The sequence below is a fragment of the Adiantum capillus-veneris genome, chromosome 20 (assembly GCF_014529385.1).
Source record: "Adiantum capillus-veneris isolate H3 chromosome 20, ASM1452938v2, whole genome shotgun sequence".
NCBI lineage: Eukaryota > Viridiplantae > Streptophyta > Polypodiopsida > Polypodiales > Pteridaceae > Adiantum > Adiantum capillus-veneris.
In genome coordinates this window covers 17,934,146-17,952,583 of record NC_140950.1, presented here as the reverse complement: position 1 = coordinate 17,952,583, position 18,438 = coordinate 17,934,146, and the positions used below count along the sequence as shown (strand labels likewise).

Below are 18,438 nucleotides of genomic sequence, written 5' to 3'. Positions count from 1 at the left end.
ATTTTCAGCCATTTCTCTCCATTTTTGAGCTTCCCATGACTTTACCTAGGACCAAGGAGCTCATTTTCAGCATTGGAAGGCATTAGATGCGTGTTTACATGGCTGTTTTGCTGCGTTTCCGGCGATACGCAGGTTTTGGCAGCCATGGAAATCTTTTTCTTTTTGCATCTATTTGTTCACAGATGCATTACAGGTCAAGGGCAGCAGCGGGGGCGCTCGATTTATGCTGGGAGGATGCTTCATTGAGAACCTGGTTAAGAGCTATGGAGTGCTTTCTTTCCCTCCCATGTACAGTGTGGTGCTAGGAGTGATGCCCTGCACGCTACACACTGCTCTCTCTCTCCCCTACGTGTAGTTATGTGATGCCCCACAAGAGGGCTCTTCATTTGACTGATGTACAGCTGTGTGGGTTCATGCTTTTGTGCTGAGGCAAGAGCCTCCTTCAGCAGGAACAGGGGTAGCTAGCTGCTACTCCAAAGCAGGCAGTGATGAGGGTCATAACCTCACCATACAGGTGCAAATTCAGCACTCTGTATGCGCAAAAAATTGACCATTTTTCAGCCATACAGACGCCAGAACCCTTGGGAATCGTGCCCCACTAGCAGAGAACAGTTCGGGGACTGTTTAGGGCTAGAAACAGGGCCAAAACCAGTAAATACTGTAGCAGGGCTACAGTGTCACTTCACAGGACATACAGTTGGACAGTGGGTTACACTAGGACTGGTTCACACTGGACGGACCCTCTGGACGGACGTCTGGTCTAGGAGTGACACGTGGTAGGGTACCTACCAACGACCGACTGTGGCCTAGTGGACCTCGTGGCCAGGTCACCACATGGCTGACATTTATGAGTCGTTGGTGGCTCTTTACAGTGGTACATATGAGTAGTAGCGGTCGGTTATCTTATCATTTTTTCTTCACCTTTGGTCCAGCATCGTCGAGAGGGCAGTGAGTCTATGCACAGAGCACATCTTCACCATCCCTGCACATCTGAGCCTCGAAACCCCATTGTACCTTTGAGTCCTGGGCTGGAGCTGAGTGTGCTGCCACGCCAGAGTCTGTACATGGTTCTTTGAGCTAGTTGAGTCCACATGTTCTGGTCCACTGTTGTGTCTCTGTTGTTATCCCTTGTTTCTGTGTTTCATTCTGTTTGAGAGAGTTTCCATTGGTTTGAGTGAGATTGTCACGCACATTGCATTGAGGGGCACCCACACTGTAGAGAGCACAACACATTATCCGCGCTACAGGTGCTCTCATGTTGGCGATCACGGTGGGACCTCAACTAAAGTCTCACTCTAGTGAGTAGCTGGTTTCTTCGCCTCGCCTGTGCAGCCTGTTGGTCTGGTTCAGTTTCACCCTTGACAGCTTAATCTAGCTGGTCCAGTCTCTCGCCTTGTTGGTCTGGTCCTCTCTCGCCCTGGTCCACCCAGTGCTCGTCGTGATCTAGTCCTTCTCGTCCCTGGTCTAGTCCTTCCTCGTCCTGGTCCAGGCCAGGTGGTCTAGTCACTCGCCCTGGTCTAGTAGAGTCTAGACCAATGTTCAGCCAAGTGAAGGTTATCTTGCCCAAGTGAAGGTCTTCTTGCCCAAAGCTTGGTGGGGTTGGCGGTTACTGCATGACACATACAAGGAGGTCTTTGGAGCGTCAAAGTGCACTACTGAGTCCTCTGAAGTACTACCACAGAAGGCGTCAACCCTTGGTGCCCAGTAGAAGCATATTAACCCCATCACCCATACCTACTCATACGGCTACCTCCATTCCTTCGACCGGTTCTACATCCTTCAGGTCACCTTCTGCGGTAAGGCTCTCCCCCATTTTGTTACAGCAAGCTAGGGGGCAACAGACTTAGGAGCAAGAGGCCATGGAGGAGCTCACAAGTGTTCTGGCAAAGGTGAACATCAAGTTCCCTACCTTTAAAGGTCTCTCCGCAGAAGATGCAGACGACCATGCTCGGAGGTTTGTCTCTCTTTGCAGAGGTCGTGGCCTCAACAGAGAAGACGCATACCTGGTGCTCTTCCCGTCCACCTTGGATGGTCTTGCAGATAAATGGTACAGTCAGTTTGCTGAGAACCACTTTACTACTTGGACCATGTTAAGACAGCAGTTCTATGAAGCTTTCCGACCAGGGGATTATCAAGAGAAGATTCTAGATGAGTTGGCCAACCTGTTGCTCCAGCCCAAGGAGACATTTGCAGAGCTCATGACCATAACAAAGTCCTTGGTCGCCAAGCTGCCTCAGCAACCAGGGGAATTCATGGTGAAGAAGTGGGTAGAGAAGGCTCTGCCTAAGACTTCTCAACAAAAGCTTAGAGAAAGTCTCCGTCCTGAAGCCAGTCTGGAGGACTTTGTTGCTACTGCTACTAGAATAGAGGGAGCAAGAAGGCAGTTCACTGACTCTCCTCAGTTAGATACTGGCCCTGTACTTGTGGACAGTCCATCAGACCCCTTGACTTCTTTAAGAAGGGAACTGGAAGCCCTAAAGTTACAGTGGGCCCTTCACGAAGAGAGATCCTTCTCTCTCAAACAGGAGAAGCCTCCACATCAAGAGGCTTATGATCAACTTAAAAGAGAGTTAGAAGAGCTCAGGTCTCAGCAGGAGACTAAGGCTATGGTATGGTGTAGTTCATGCCGCTCTCCAGGACACCCTCCACAGGACTGCCCCCTTCTCTCTTATTGCCACTTCTGCGAAAAATCGGGTCATGAAGATAAGGATTGCTACTATATAAAGGGATTGCACAAAATACAGCAAAGTCTTGGTCCTACTCTCCAACTGGGGTTAGCACCAGCATCCAACATGGTTTCCCACTACAGCCATCCCAACTACATGCCACCTTTGCTCAATACCCCTGCTGTCCAAGGTATGTCAAGTACTTTCCCGACTCAAAGTTTTTATAATGCTAATGCCACCTCAACCCCTAAGAGCTTCTACACTTCAGCCTCCAACTCCATGCAGCAACCACCTCGTCCCCCGTTTCGTCCTTCCAATCGGCCCATACTCTACTACAGATGCGGAGAATATGGGCATTATCAGAGCAAGTGTCCTTTACCTGAGGGGTCCCCTCCTTGTCGTCATTGCCCTGATTCGAAGGATCACTACAGTAAGGATTGTCCCACGCAAAGGGCATCCACGTCTTCAAGCTCGACTCAGAACCAGCAAGAATTCACCTTCCCGAAGATAGACTTGATTACTGTGAACACCGTGCCTCAACCATCACCTGCTACTCATGTGGTTAAGCCACTGCAAGAGGAGGAGCCTGCTGGTGTCCTTACTCGGGCACAAAGAGCAGCTCTTGGTCTCAGTCTGCCCACAGGTCCACCTCGCCAGTCCTCACTTCCTCAAGCTGGTCTATTTGACCCAAAGGACGAGTCCTTCAAAATTGCTCAAAGAAAACCAACTTCCCTGTTATCTGACATTGATGGAGCCTTCTTGGAAGCAGTGGCTGACTTGGAACAGATTAAGGCCCCAAAGGGAGCCCAGTTCGAAGGCGCCCAGCCCACAGCAGAAGCCATCTTGAAAAATACTTTTCAGCAGGTGTCACTATATGATATGCTAAGGCTCGACGCCACACTTAGAAGTGACACCCTGTCAGTCATTCAGTCTCTGTACCCGGGGGCTGGGCCTAGTGGCGGGCACCTCCCTGTACAGCCCTTAGAGTCTTATTTGATTTCCTATCCATCTGCTCCCCTCACCGATTATAAAAGTCCTCATCTCACTGTATCTATTCTTGGGCACCAGCTATCCGGCGTCATCGTTGATGGTGGATCTGGAATCAATTTGATGCCCGAATTCACTATGATGGCCTTAGGTCTAAAGCCTACCCGACCTGCTCCTTTCACTGTTACATTGGCCGATCAGAGAACAGTCTACCCAGTGGGCATAGTCGACAAGGTGCCTCTGAAGGTACAAGATTTCACTTTCAACTTGGATTTTGTGGTAGTTAATCTTCCGCAGGTAGAGGGAGGTTATCCCTTGCTTATTGGAAGACCCTGGCTGCGACACACTAAAGCACTCCATGATTGGGGAAATGATGCAATGTGGATACATAATTCTAGCTCCTCGATGCAACCCATTCTCTTAGAAGGTGGTATGGATCCCGAGGGTGCAGCAAGTTTCTTTGTCAATGGAAACCAAACCTAAACAAGAACAGCCTATTACACCTGAAGGGTCAGATGAAGATTTGCTCGAGTGGTTGGAGGCCACAAAATCTATGCCTTGTTATGGAGTCTCTATTCACTCTTCGCCTGAAAGAACACCCTCTTCAAATGATTCCACAGTAACTAAATCTAATGTGCCACCTGAGCCTATGAAGAAGCATAATAGCAGTAAGAAACCTCCTCTACAGAAGTTCACCCCCCCTAAAACATCAACCCTTTTGGTGTCTGCTTCTTTGACCAGAAGAAAGCTCTCCTCTGTGTCTAGCAAACTCCCTTCTCAGAGCCCGTCCTGCAAGATGAATTCCAAGATCTTGATAGCTGTATTGCTCCTGATAGCTGGGTGCTCTTTGTTTGCTACTATCTACCCTCTGTCCCTCGCCCTCCCTCCCCCTCTCCCCCTCGCCCTCGCCCTACTCTCCCCCTCGCCTAGTCCCCATTACTATCCTCGCCCTCCCCCTTGCCAACTCGCCCCTACCCAACCTTCATTCACCCTACCCTTCCTCTCTCATCCCTTCCCAATCCACCTCCAATTGGCCCCTACCCAATCCCCCTCGCCCCTACCCTCTCCAATTGGTCCATACCCAATCCCAATCCCCTCGCCCCTACCCTCTCCAATCGGCCCCTACCCAATCCAATCGGTCCCTACCCTCTCGAATTGGTCCCTACCCTCTCCAATCGGCCCCTACCCAATCCAATCGATCCCTACCCCCTCGAGTTGGTCCCTATCGCCCCTACCCTCTCCAATTGGTCCATACCCAATCCCAATCCCCTCGCCCCTACCCTCTCCAATTGGTCCATACCCAATCCCAATCCCCTCACCCCTACCCTCTCCAATTGGCCCCTACCCAATCCAATCGGTCCCTACCCTCTCGAATTGGTCCCTACCCTCTCCAATCGGCCCCTACCCAATCCAATCGGTCCCTACCCTCTCGAGTTGGTCCCTACCCTCTCCCATTGGCCCCTACCCAATCCAATTGGCTCACACCCCCTTAAGCCGTCGCCCCTACCCTCCCCTCACCCCTCGCCCCTACCCACCCCCCCCCCCCCCCCCTCTCGCCCCTACCCACCCCCTTAAGTCCTCTCCCCTACCTACCCCCTCTCGCCCCTACCCTCCCCTCCCTTGCCCTCGCCCCTACCCACCCCTTTCACCCTCCCCCCTCGCCCCTACCCTCCCCCTCACCTCCCCTCGCCCCTACCCACTCCCCCTCGCCCCTATCTAGCCCTCCCTCCCCACCCTCACCCCTACCTACCCACCCCCTCCCTTGCCTCGGCCCTAACCAGCCCCCCTCGCCCCTGGTCATACTGGCATCCAGGTCAAAATGCTTGCTGGGAGCTCTATCCAGATGGAGAGATGCCCAGTAACAAGACTGTTGGTGGCGGTGATGATGCCTTTAACACCTTCTTCAGTGAGACGAGATGGGAGCAGAAAAGCATGTTCCTCGAGCTGTGTTTGTTGATTTAGAGCCCACTGTGATTGATGAACCAACCTGGTTACTTACCTCAGAATTCACTTCATGCTTTCATCATATGCCCCAATGATTTCGGCAGCTAAGGCCTATCATGAGCAGTTGTCCGTTGCAGAGAAAACCAACGCATTTGAGCCATCGTCAATGATGGCAAAATGTGATCCTCGTCATGGTAAATACATGGCATGCTGCACAAAGGGGCAGAGAAATTTTGTGTAATCCTATCACAGCAGTAAGTTTATGAACCTTTTTGGCTGTTTCCTTGGGGCTTTCAAGCATTCACTTGGTTGCCATCACAATGCCGTTAATGCTTTTCGTTTTGCCATTAAGATGGAGCTTAACCGCATCGCGTTATTACTCGAGCTTCTGATCATCCCTCTTTTCGACAATTTCATCTGCAAGTGTGGACCAGGTCATTTTCTTCTCACTATAGTTATGGAGGATAAAGATGCGTTGGATCCAAACCGAGCATATCTCTTTGCTGAGGAGCCTCAGTTTGTTTTGCCGATTGGGTTTCTTGGACTATGCAATCATATTGGGTTCTTGCCTATTCAAAGGCTTAAGGCGTTGCAAGCAGGACAGTGTTTTACTCCACTTTTGAGGCATGTAAGGTCATGGTTGGGCCTAGCATCTGCTTCAAGAAATGTACGGATGTAGCACCTAGTGGTTTTCTTTCACAGTTTTCTCAGTATTCCTCTCACCGAGACGGTGAGCGGTCTTGTGGCGGGCAACCTGTAGCAGGGCTACAATGTCACTTCACAGGACAAACAGTTGGACAGTGGATTACACTGGGACTGGTTCACACTGGACGGACCCTCTGGATGGACGTCTGGTCTGGGAGTGACACGTGGTAGGGTACCTACAGACGATCGACGGTGGCCTAGTGGACCTCGTGGCCAGGTCACCACATGGCTGACATTTATGAGCCGTTGGTGGCTCTTTACGGTGGTACATATGAGTAGTAGCGGTCGGTTATCTTATCATTTTTTCTTCACCTTTGGTCCAGCATCGTCGAGAGGGCAGTGAGTCTATGCACAGAGCACATCTTCACCATCCCTGCACATCTGAGCCTCGACACCCCATTGTACCTGTGAGTCCTGGGCTGGAGCTAAGTGTGCTGCCACGCCAAAGTCTGTACATGGTTCTTTGAGCTAGTCGAGTCCACATGTTCTGGTCCATTGTTGTGTCTCTGTTGTTATCCCTTGTTTCTGTGTTTCATTCTGTTTGAGAGAGTTTCCATTGGTTTGAGTGAGATTGTCACGCACATTGCACTGAGGGGTACCCACACTGTAGAGAGCACGACACATTATCCGCGCTACAAATACAGCGACCTGAATTTACTGTTTTTGGGTAGGAATCAGAGGGTTTACGCCAGTGCACGTGAGATCCAGCAGGGGAATTGATTTCGTGCAAGTTTTGGGGTTGTTATGTTGCCGAAATTTAGCCAAATCAGGTAGTATCTAGTGTGATACAGGTAAAGGATTCCCAGGACCTTACTTTGTTATTTTTCCTCTCAAAGAATAAAGAAATACCGAAAGGGGCACCAATTTTGGGGCCTACAGGTTGTCGGCATCTGCTCGGGGCATTCTAGCTTCCGAGCCATGTGTGTATTCAAGTGTTAATTCCTATTGCAGGTTACCTTTGCAAAGTGCTCTGTGTGTGTGTCTAAAGTAAAGAATTTCAGGTGAAAGCCAACGCCTACCGCCCCACGGATCCAATGCGGGGAAATTGCATGTATGAGTGCCAAGTGGCACTTTTTGGTCAATTTACCAAGTCTGGGAGCAATTTTGGAGGCTGAGAACTCTGATTTTCAGCCATTTCTCTGCAGTTTTGAGCTTCCCATGACTTTACCTAGGACCAAGGAGCTCATTTTCAGCATTGGAAGGCATCAGATGTGTGTTTACAGGGCTGTTTTGCTGTGTTTTCAGCGATACGCAGGTTTTGGCAGCCATGGAAATGTTCCCCTTGTCATTCCAAAGCTAATGACACGAACACATTTCATGGCCCAAAATAGTAGTTCCCTAATTTTTAGGAGATGCTTCCGTTGGGCTCCCACTGGTCATCTGACTATCTATCCTCATTGGGACCGCATCTAAAAGTGCAACGTGGCCCAACTGTCGGATACTTTCTGTTGGTGATCCCACCTTGACTTTATGCCTTTATTGAGTTTACTTCCTAGTATCCACCAACTTGCTAAGTGCGACAGGGGGGACCTACATGATCTTGAATTGAGTCTAGACATCCTTTTACTTTACGAATTCCACTGCCGACCAACTTCCCGTTTGCGGGTGAAACTACCGTTCACATTGGCCATACAATGTCCGACCATTTGCAACTTCAAAAAGAGGGTCTCAAAAATGAAACAAAAATCATTGGAAAGAAACCAACAACTAAGGTTAGCAGTTGCCACGTCCTCGTGACATAGTTAACAGCTGCCACATCCTCGTACAATAGGGGTTAGTCAATCGGACATTGATGAGGTCCCGATTGGACCTAGATGCAATTGCTAGCTACATTGCCGATAAATCATGGTCTAAGATATGAATGAATGTTGAATGTCATGTGATGTCTAGTGATGTCCTATGATGTCATGTGACTGTCGATTTGGTACATGTGCTAGATGTGTGTTCCTAGTACGTAGGTACCAACAGTCAGTGTCTGCTAAGACGGTTTATGGCTTCTGTTGGTTTTGCAGGCGTAATCACAGTCGATTACAATGCTTTCAAGAGGGGGGTATGTCACAAAGTGATGATGTGGCTACCGACAACAAAAACCCTAATTTTTGCCAAAAACCCTAATTCTTGCAAACCCTAATTTCTGCCCAAAGCCCTAATCTACAAAACCCTAATTTCTGGAAACTCTAACCCTAATTTCTGGCTGAAACTCTAAAATTGCCACGTGGCCAGCGTACGGATTTCCGGAAAACGAGGGACCTACTTTTTCCTCCTAGCGACGCAAATTGAAGGCTTTTTGGCTACGCAATTTGAATTGGAGAGAGAGAGAGAGAGAGAGAGAGAGAGAGAGAGAGAGAGAGAGAGAGAGAGAGAGAGAGAGAGAGAGAGGTGATTTGCTTTATTTTTTTTTTACTCTCTTGGGAGAGAGAGAGAAATTCTGCTTTTGAACTGGAAGCTTTTGGGGCTCTGCTTCAGGGAATCCCTTGTAATCTTTAAATAAGCGGTGAGGGGCTCACTCTGCAGAGCATCTGGGCGCAGAGTCTGAGAGTGAAACCCTAACCGCTCTCTTGTACTTTGACAGTGATTAATACATAAAGAAATACCGAAAGGGACGCCAGTCTTTGGGGCCAATATCTCTAGGCACGGAACTTCGCCGGGCTAGTGCGAGTCTATTATGATCTGTGAATTGTTTTGAAGTGGTTATGTGGTGCTGTCGTGATTGATTCTTGACTTGGAGTGTCCAAGTTTGTTACAGCCTCTTTTCTCAAAGACAATGCTATGCAATAGTGGACTTCTATAGCTACAAAGCCTCACGCTCCAAGGACTTGGAAAGCTTTCAAGAATATTTTTGCCCGAAGTCACATGACATCCTTGTTTGAAGTACAGCTTCTGGCAGAATGGGGTAACCTAAAAATGTTGGCTACAGAAACTATGGAAGACTACAACTAGAATTTTTTAGAAATATACTTCCCAACGTCTTTTTTGAGCTGATAATCTTGGAAGTTGGACTCTGGAGGACCAGAGTGAGTGCTACACCATAGGATTGCCATCACCATTACAGGAGTATTGTTTTTCAAAGCAATTTTTTGTAGTATTCATCAATTTGTTGAGCTTCTCCTCAAGAGCATCGCCAAAATCTTCTTGCGAGTACAACTTCTGCTTTTTTGAACTCGGCTTTGCTTTCTTCTTCATTACCGACTTGAGAGGTGAATGGATGGAATCTCGCAATCGTGAATGAATTTGATCAAGCGGGTGGTTCTTCACATACTATGCGTACTTGGGGTCCTTGGGGGTACTTGATCATCCTTCTAGCACAAGCGTCAACCTGCAATTGACGTCGGTACTCCATCCTATCGAGATCTCCTATCGGGAATGGGCCGTGGTCTTCCCTCGATTGCTCGAAAGGAGGTCGGTTCTTGTTGGAATCTCTATTGGTTTTTGCTACTCCCCCACTGGCATTAGGGTTGACAGTTGACTTCATCTTGAAGTCAGGTGGTCGGTGGAACACTTCCCTCTTTGTCGGATTCACTACGAGAATCCATGTGTGCTGCGGGAAAAGGGATCGGATCCTTCCCAGAAGAAGAACCGTCTAAACTCCGATACCACTTAGAAAACCGCATAGTTGAGGAGTGTCGTCTTCGACTGTGTAGAGGTGTCTTGGGAGTAGTACTTGCCGAGGACTTTTAGAGAGAGAGAGAGAGAGAGAGAGAGAGAGAGAGAGAGAGAGAGAGAGAGAGAGAGAAGATTCATATGGTAGACATGGACTGGCGGAGTTCCACTCTCAGAGCACTAGTCCCAAAACCCTAGTGCCCCTTTCGGTATTTCTTTTATATTGCTTCACGGAGTACAATTGCCGAGGACTCAAGCTCTGCTTCCTCACACCTAGAATGCCAGAGTGAGCCCCCAAAGGTACATATTAAAGGCCCTTGGCTTCAAAGCATCATACATGAAAAGCTTTGCTCCAAAGCTCCTCCTATGAAAATCTAACACCCATAGGCTTGCTTTCTCAAAGCCCAGGATTTCCGTACAATGTGCCATGTCAGCTATCACAAACTGCTGATGTGTCCAGAGCCAACCTTTAGATTACGGCCGAGGGGCCTAAACCCTAAGAAGAACAAGCAACAGAAGAAGAAGTCCTACCAGCTTATGGGACCCCGTCCAATGGGGCCCAAGTGACATAAAGACATTCAAAATAAAGCAGGACCCACACACACACATGCGTGTGGACTGATGACGTGGCAGCTACACGGACATGTCTAAAATTCCGTTGACAGTGCTGACGTGGCAGATTTCCGCAAAACGCGCTGACAGTGAAGAGCAACGCCAACCTTCAGATTACGGCCGTGGTGCTCGTTTTGTGACATCAGCTGAATTTCCACGATTCTTGGGCAGGTTGAATTCGATTTACCATGTCACCAAATTTTTAGGGTTCTCTTTACCGCGGCCAATTGTCCAATTGTCACATGCACATCTAACCCTATGTGCATGTAGACAAGGTAACTCCTTCTAGGGTTTAGGGAAGCCTAGGAAGTGTTCTGGCACCTTTGTGAGCCTGTATGCAGGACGTGCATGTCCGGGCATTATAGATTAGTTGCATACCCTATGATTGCACATGAGCACAACTAGTGTTTGCTAGGGGTAGGCACTGGGGAGTGTGCATGTATAGTATCATTAGTACCAAGCCTAGGTAGTATATGCATGCGAAGCACCTCTTATAAATGATTTTTCACTTATTATTGACATTTATCATGCATCTTTAGACCAAGTCGTGGGGTTGTCCTGAAGCTTCTGCTCGACCCAACATTTATTTTCTATATAAGTGACCCCCAAGTCACCCATTCAGGATAAGATAGTACCCTCACACCCAATGGGCAGCCAGCCTCCTCGCATTTTCCCATCATAATTCTAGCATCCTCAGCCCTACAGCAACAGATCAGCCCTCGATACCAGATCAGCCCTAGCATTAGCAGTTTTCAGCCATAACCTTGCCATACCGTCGCAGATCCAACAATTACACCAGTATGTTCAGATTCAGCCCCGCCCTCAGATCAGCCAGCGTTCTCAGTTTTCAGCCCACCATTGGCATCGGCCATAGCAAGCCAGCCATAGCCTCCACGACGGTTGCAGATCCCACTAGGTTTTTTGCATTCCAGCCCTTAGCCTCTCACATCCAAGCATCGGTTGTTGGGGTTAAAGGCGGATTCCACCAGTGTTTTTGCATTCCAGCCCTTAGCCTCTCACATCCAAGCATCAATTTTTGGGGTTAAAGGCGGATGTACCTTTGCCCCAGGCCGAACACTATATCCGACCGCCCACTCTTCTCCTTATTCATTGTACATATACAAGGAGTAAGGAGCACTCTCATACACTTCTGGTGAGAGTTTTCCCACCCACTCTGTATGTTCTCTCTGTCTCTCGTCCCTCTCCGCACACGCATCGCATTTGCTCACCCTTCATCAGTAGCGTTAGCATCTCAACATCTACGATCATTACATCAGCATTTGTGCAATCTAAAGCAAATACCTCTCCAACAATAGAGAGGGGGGCCCTTGGAGGGGGGTTTGGGACCCTATCCGGTGTTAGTTTTCTTATCTCTCTATCACTCACATTTCTCTCTCTCTCTCTCTCTCTCTCTCTCTCTCTCTCTCTCTCTCTCTCTCTCTCTCTCTGGTAGAGAGCTAGAGACAGAGCTACACTACATATGCCACTGCACTGTGTATTATGAGATACGAGGGCGCTTCCATTGCTTATTCAGGGAGGGTTTTGGACCCCTAGATAGAGTCATGAGGTATCAGGATCAGAGATGCCTTGGCATATATCTACTTGAGCTACACCGACATAGAGATAGTCTGTTGAGGGGACATGGAGCACAACAGTCGCAGAGACAGATCACAAAATTCTTTGGATCGAGGGAGCCAAGAGACCAACCACTAGCACAGGGTTGTACCCACATTCATACGAGAGGCACCCTCATTGATAGGGCGACTGAGCTCGGGAGATCGATACGACCACGACCGAGACACAGGAACACACTCCATCGACGGAGACTCCAACAGAGGATCATAGGCATTCTAGCACGACACCCAGATTGTCATTGATGGCCTATTTTACATTTTCACATTTCACATTTCACACTCATTTTCAGTTTTCATTTTTACTTTCAGTACTTTTTGTACTTGTACTTCAGACATTGTATTAGATTCACCACTTTGTATCTGATGGTCTCATAGGTCATTTTGGCCTTTTGAAGACGTTAATATATCATTTCATTTCATTTCATTTCTCTCTCTCTCTCTCTCTCTCTCTCTCTCTCTCTCTCTCTTTCATGACTCTATCTAGGGGTCCAAAACCCTCCCTGAATAAGCAATGGAAGCGCCCTCGTATCTCATAATACACAGTGCAGTGGCATATGTAGTGTAGCTCTGTCTCTAGCTCTCTACCAGAGAGAGAGAGAGAGAGAGAGAGAGAGAGAGAGAGAGAGAGATAATGTGAGTGATAGAGAGATTAAAGGGGAGGCTAAGGAAGCCCTCAAGGAGGAGATCACCAAAGCCCTCACCGCAAGCATTGAGGACAAATTAGAGGCCACCAAAGAAGGATGGGTCGAAGTAGTCACAAAGAACATCAAGAAGGTAGCAAGAGAGGAAGCCCAAAAAGATGAAGTACTCATCGTACACACAACCATCGAAGAGGAGAAGATGCGACAAGCTCGCCGTCTCAATGTGCGAGTGACCGGCATCAAAGAAGAAGAAGGGTCTACACCCGAAAGCGATGGGAAAGCTTTATGCAAGAAAGTGGGATACAAGGAAGAAGAGATCCCTTTCTCCAAAGTTTCGAGAGCCGGCAAAGATCCAAAGCAAAGAGCTCTCATCCTCCAATTCGCCTCCGAGGAGTCTCGAACTTCCTTCCTCCGAAAGAGGGTCATCTTGAGAGGGATCGACGGCCCACCAATTTATCTAGATGATGACCTCACAAAGATGCAACAAGATCACCGTCGCGCGTGCATGCCTCGAGTCCACCAAGCCCGCAAAGAAGGGAAGAAGGCAGTATATCGGGATGGTAGGGTTATCATTGATGGCAAGACCATCGCATAGGGACTCGCGGCCTGTGGGACACACGAGGAGATTCATGTCACGGTTTGGAATTGCAATGGAGACTTATGGACACACCCAGAGAGACTTGAGGAGGTGATGAGAGGTCGAGACATCATTCTACTTACAGAGACACACGAGAGCCCGGAGAGAGGGTTACCACGGATACATGGATTTCAGTGGGAGTCTCTACATCGAGGATGTATGCGCCAGCACACCACTCGCGGCTCAGGAGGAGTGGCCATACTCTTTAGACAGGGGCTTCACAGCAGACTACAGATTGTTGCCCGGGACCCACAGGCCCGCTACATGTGGATTCGCCTCGAGCTCTCACGAGACAGGATCGTCTACATTGCCCTTTGCTATGTTGCTCCCACAGGCTCCAGATTCGCCCCTATTGAGCAGGAGTCACCGTACGCATGCCTCACGGAGGAGATTATGGAGTACTCCACACTGGGTGAAGTCTTCCTTATGGGAGACTTCAATGCTCGTACACGCAGTGAGCAGTGTGAGACATATGACCATGAGGACCCAGAGACACTACACACTCTAGATGAGGAGGCTACTATGAGAGACACAGCAGACAGAGCTCCAATCACAGCTTATGGACGACATCTACTTCGACTTGGCTCCCAGCACCGTCTCGTTATTTATAACGGGATGGTCCAGTGGCCCACCTCAGGGGGCCTGACTTGTATGCCACATGGAGTTGCAGAAGGAGGGGGGAGTACAGTCGACTATATTCTGGGACCCAGGGAGGCTACACACCTTATCACATCCTTCACCATTCCACCCATACCCATCGGAGCCGACCACACATACCTCTCTTTCTCTATCACCGGAGATACCATCACACACAGCTCCACAACACGCACTCCACACACCACCATCCATTTCACACATGAGTTAGCCTCTATTTACTCGGCCAAGGTCGAACATGGCCTATGTCTCCTCCACCCATCCACACCACTCTCAGTTCTCACATCACATATCTCTTCCGTTCTCCACACTTCAGCTATTAGCTCTTTTCCACACACCACTCACACAGGACGCACTCCCCCCCCCGGGGCTATGCCTCAGAACCGCTGGTATGATGATGAGTGCAGAGAGCTATACCGACGCCTCCATGCACGACGAGCCTTAGGAGAGATCACAGAGAGAGAGGCCAGACGGCATATGAAGACGCTGACACGCCAAAAGCGGCGAGCATTCGAAGAGGCACAGGAGCTTGAGCTATACCGCCTATTCATGAGCATGGATAGCACGACGGCATGGCGCACCCTACGCGAGCCACGTCCGACCACAGCTATTGAGGATCCACAGATATGGCATGATTATGCAGAGCGACTTTATGAAGTGCCAGGGCAGCCTCCTATTCCACAACCACACGAGCCTCGCCCCACGTGCTCCTCCTTCTTTACAGCAGAGATGGTAGAGAGGGCCATACGCCGCATGCAGCACAGACGATCAGCTGACCATACTGGATTACAGAGTGAGCACATCATTTATGCGGCCTCCACTATAGCCCCGTTGATTGCACATGTCTTCAACCAGGCTATAGGGGAGGGCTTCCCAGAGGAGTGGACACAGCACACCATAGTGCCTATCCACAAATCTGGCGACACCCTGGACCCAGGGAACTACAGGACTATCATGATTGGCCACACGATGGCCAAGCTATATGGAGCAGTACTTGAGGCACAGCTCAGCTGCTACGCAGAGATCGAGGGTTTACGAGCTCCAGGCCAAGGAGGTTTCAGACGAGCTTTCTCCACCATTGACCACATCTTCGTTCTGCACTACCTCATTGATGGGGCAAAGGCGCGGAAGAAGAGGCTTTACTGCTGCTTTGTGGACTTCCGCAAGGCCTTTGACACAGTCCCACGCGAGAGACTCTTCCAGCGCCTTCACAGCATTGGGGTACCAACAGAGATGATTTGGGCCATATATGCTCTATATGAGAGGGTGACGGGTCGGGTTCGTTGCCCAGGCGGTTTTTCAGAGACCATTGCTAGCACCATTGGTGTTAAGCAAGGATGCCCACTCTCCCCGACACTCTTTGGGCTATACATCGACGAGATCTCCGACTACATACTGCGAGCAGGGGGAGAGGGAAGCGACTTGGCAGGTACTCCGGTCCACATCATGTTATATGCTGATGATATTGTGTTGATTTCAGAGTCACCCGAGGGCTTGCAACGCCATCTTGAGGCCTTGGACGAATTCAGCACACACAGGGGGTTGACTGTGAACCTTGGCAAAACCAAGGTTATGATCTTTCACACATCCAGTGCAGTGAGGAGCGCCGCCACCTTCACAGCAGCAGGAGGACAGGTTGATGTAGTCACCTCCTATGTCTACCTTGGCATCACATTCACCAGCCTACCAGGACCCTTCACTATGAGGCAGGCTGCTGTTGACAGGCTCACCCGAGGATATGCAGCTCTGGCCATGCTAGAGCGGAGGTGCCACCAGGCACACTTTCAGGAGCCCCGCACGAAGGGGTGGCTTTTCGACACCTTAGTCACCCCGGCCTTGATGTACTCGGCGGCAGTATGGGCACCAGGATTGACAGCTGACCAGTGGACACAACTTGAGAGACCACAGGTATATATGATCTCACGCTTGCTCCGCAGCAAGAAGACAGTGCCACACGACATTATTAGAGCCGAGCTCGCCACACCACCTATGGTTGTAGAGGCACTATTCCAGACAGTTTGCTTCATCCAGAGGATGAGAGAGCTACCTCCTGACAGACTTACCCGTAGAGCATTTGAGGCAGCTATACAGCTATCAGAGAGTGGACATGAGAGAGCATGGTACTCACAGGTCAGAGCATGGTTTGAGGGACACGGTCTTGACATGGAGAGCCTACCACCATTCCAGTACGACCCCCACTCACCATATGTTCACCTCTCTCGCAGTGAGAGGAACTTGGTATTGAGACAGGATCTGTGGCAGCTATACACTAGGAGAGTCTGGGCGGCACCTAGCTTGGGGACGAGGATGTCAGATTACAGAGACCAGTTTCTCACCATATTGTCTGGGGGGTTCATACAGAGACCACGCTACATGGACACATATATGCCACATAGCTCACGGGTGGCGATTGGTCAGCTGAGAGTGGCTTCACACAGGTTAGAGATTGAGATCGGGAGACATACTGGTGTTCCGAGGGGGGAGCGAATCTGCAGAGCCTGCACAGAGGAGGTGGAGAGTGAGGAGCACTTTGTATGTAGATGCAGAGCATACACTGAGATCAGAGGCAGGTATGAGGCCCTATTTAGAGGACAGCCCACTCTCCGAGAGATCATGGAATCTCGAGATCAGAGACAGCTCGGACGTTTCTTACTAGAGATACAGAGCCATCGGGACACACTACTACAGCCACACACAGCTACACAGACAGAGGGGAGACAGTCGCAGCTCACAGACTTCTTTCAGAGGATTTCCGCCCCCCCCTCACCAGACACTCAGAGGGGAGTGACACTCCCACAGGCGGAGGTGAACCGAGCTAGACGACGACCACGAGTCACAGGCTACAGGGGCGCGAGCTCCCACCACCGACAGATCGAGGAGATCCGAGCCCGGGAGCGCCGTGCCACTGAGGAGCGAGTGGCTCAGATGAGGGCTGACCCGACAGCTTTCATCCGGATAGCCTTGGCACCAGACCCACCCATGTACCACATCTTACACCCCCCCATTAGTACAGGATGGAGCTAGATAGCTTGATGCATTCTCATGATTGTACTACCTTGAGCATACAGACATGCATATACCCCTAGAGATAGAGCTCCATCCCTCCTCAGATACTCCACTACCTACTTTCCGCTCAGTTTTGTATCAATTTTGTTTCATTTGTCTTTCCAATAGACGGATGACATACACACAATGTACATTTGATTTGTCTCATAGGCCGATTTCGGCCTGACATAGACGTTAAAAATCTTTCTTTCTTTCTTTCTTTCTCTCTCTCTCTCTCTCTCTCTCAGTGAGGCAGTGAGGCAGCGGGCTCACGCAGGAGACGCGGTACTCCGTGATTCCCTACGCATAGAATGTCCTCGGCACCTCTCCTTTACCTACGCGTAGAAGGTCCTCGGCAGCCCTCCTTTACCTACGCGTAGAAGGTCTTACATTTTCTACGTTAAAGTTTAAAGGTTTTCTAAGCCTTGAAATAAACTCTTAAAGTTCAAAGGCTTTTACGCTTTAAAATAAACTTTTAAAGTTTGCCTTATTCTCGGTCCCTTACCTTAGTACCCTACCCCACATTTGCGGGGCGGGTTCGATGGATCCGCTTACCGAAGAGGAAGGGCCGGGTGTAGATAGCTACACCACCCCAAAAAAAACAACAGCCACATTTAAGCAGAGAAACAGAGATACTGTACTATCACCAGGATCATTACGAGTGGGGAAAACGTCCAAGGTACGTGATGAACTAATGATGGAGAAGGTCCAGATGATGCTCAAATCAGAGCTAAACTACATGAGAGATGACATCAGGAAGGAAATGCACGCGAGCGCGGAGAGCTACAGGAACTCCATGTATGGAGACATGATGAGAGAACTAAGGGGAGAGACCCGGGGGATACAAAATGAGGAGATTCAGATCTTGAAAACAGAATTACGAAACCTAATCAAGGCCGAAGTAAATGTAACAGAATGCGTTATGCAAAAGAAACTCGATGAGGCAGTAGCAAGTTTCGAAGCATGGAGAACAAATATGGAAAAGAACATGAGGGAAAAAGATGCAATAATCGAGGAGCTAAAAGGAGAACTTGCGGCCTGCAAATCTACAACTAAGGAGAAGGGAGACGACCAACCTTTGGTGCTCAAGGAGCTTGAGGACATGAAGGATCAAATGAAAGCTCTACGGGAAGGAGATGAACAGAAATCGAAAACGGCATCTTCATGGGTGGAACGTCTCTTTAAGACACAAGAAAAGGTTGATGAAGCAGAGAAATGGATTGAGGATGTGAAGAAAGGGAAGACCCAGATGCCCGAGACCACACCTACCTCCACAATTATTAATATGACAATTGAGGAAGAGCAGAAAAGGA

At 49.4% G+C, this 18,438-nt stretch overlaps 1 protein-coding gene across 2 annotated transcripts in view; it reads left to right on the top strand.

Annotated features, from left to right (window-relative positions):
- Window positions 1–18,438, top strand: part of LOC147432179 (potassium channel KOR1-like) — a 115,825-nt gene that overhangs the window by 59,961 nt on the left and 37,426 nt on the right. The gene's annotated exons all lie outside the window — the stretch shown is intronic.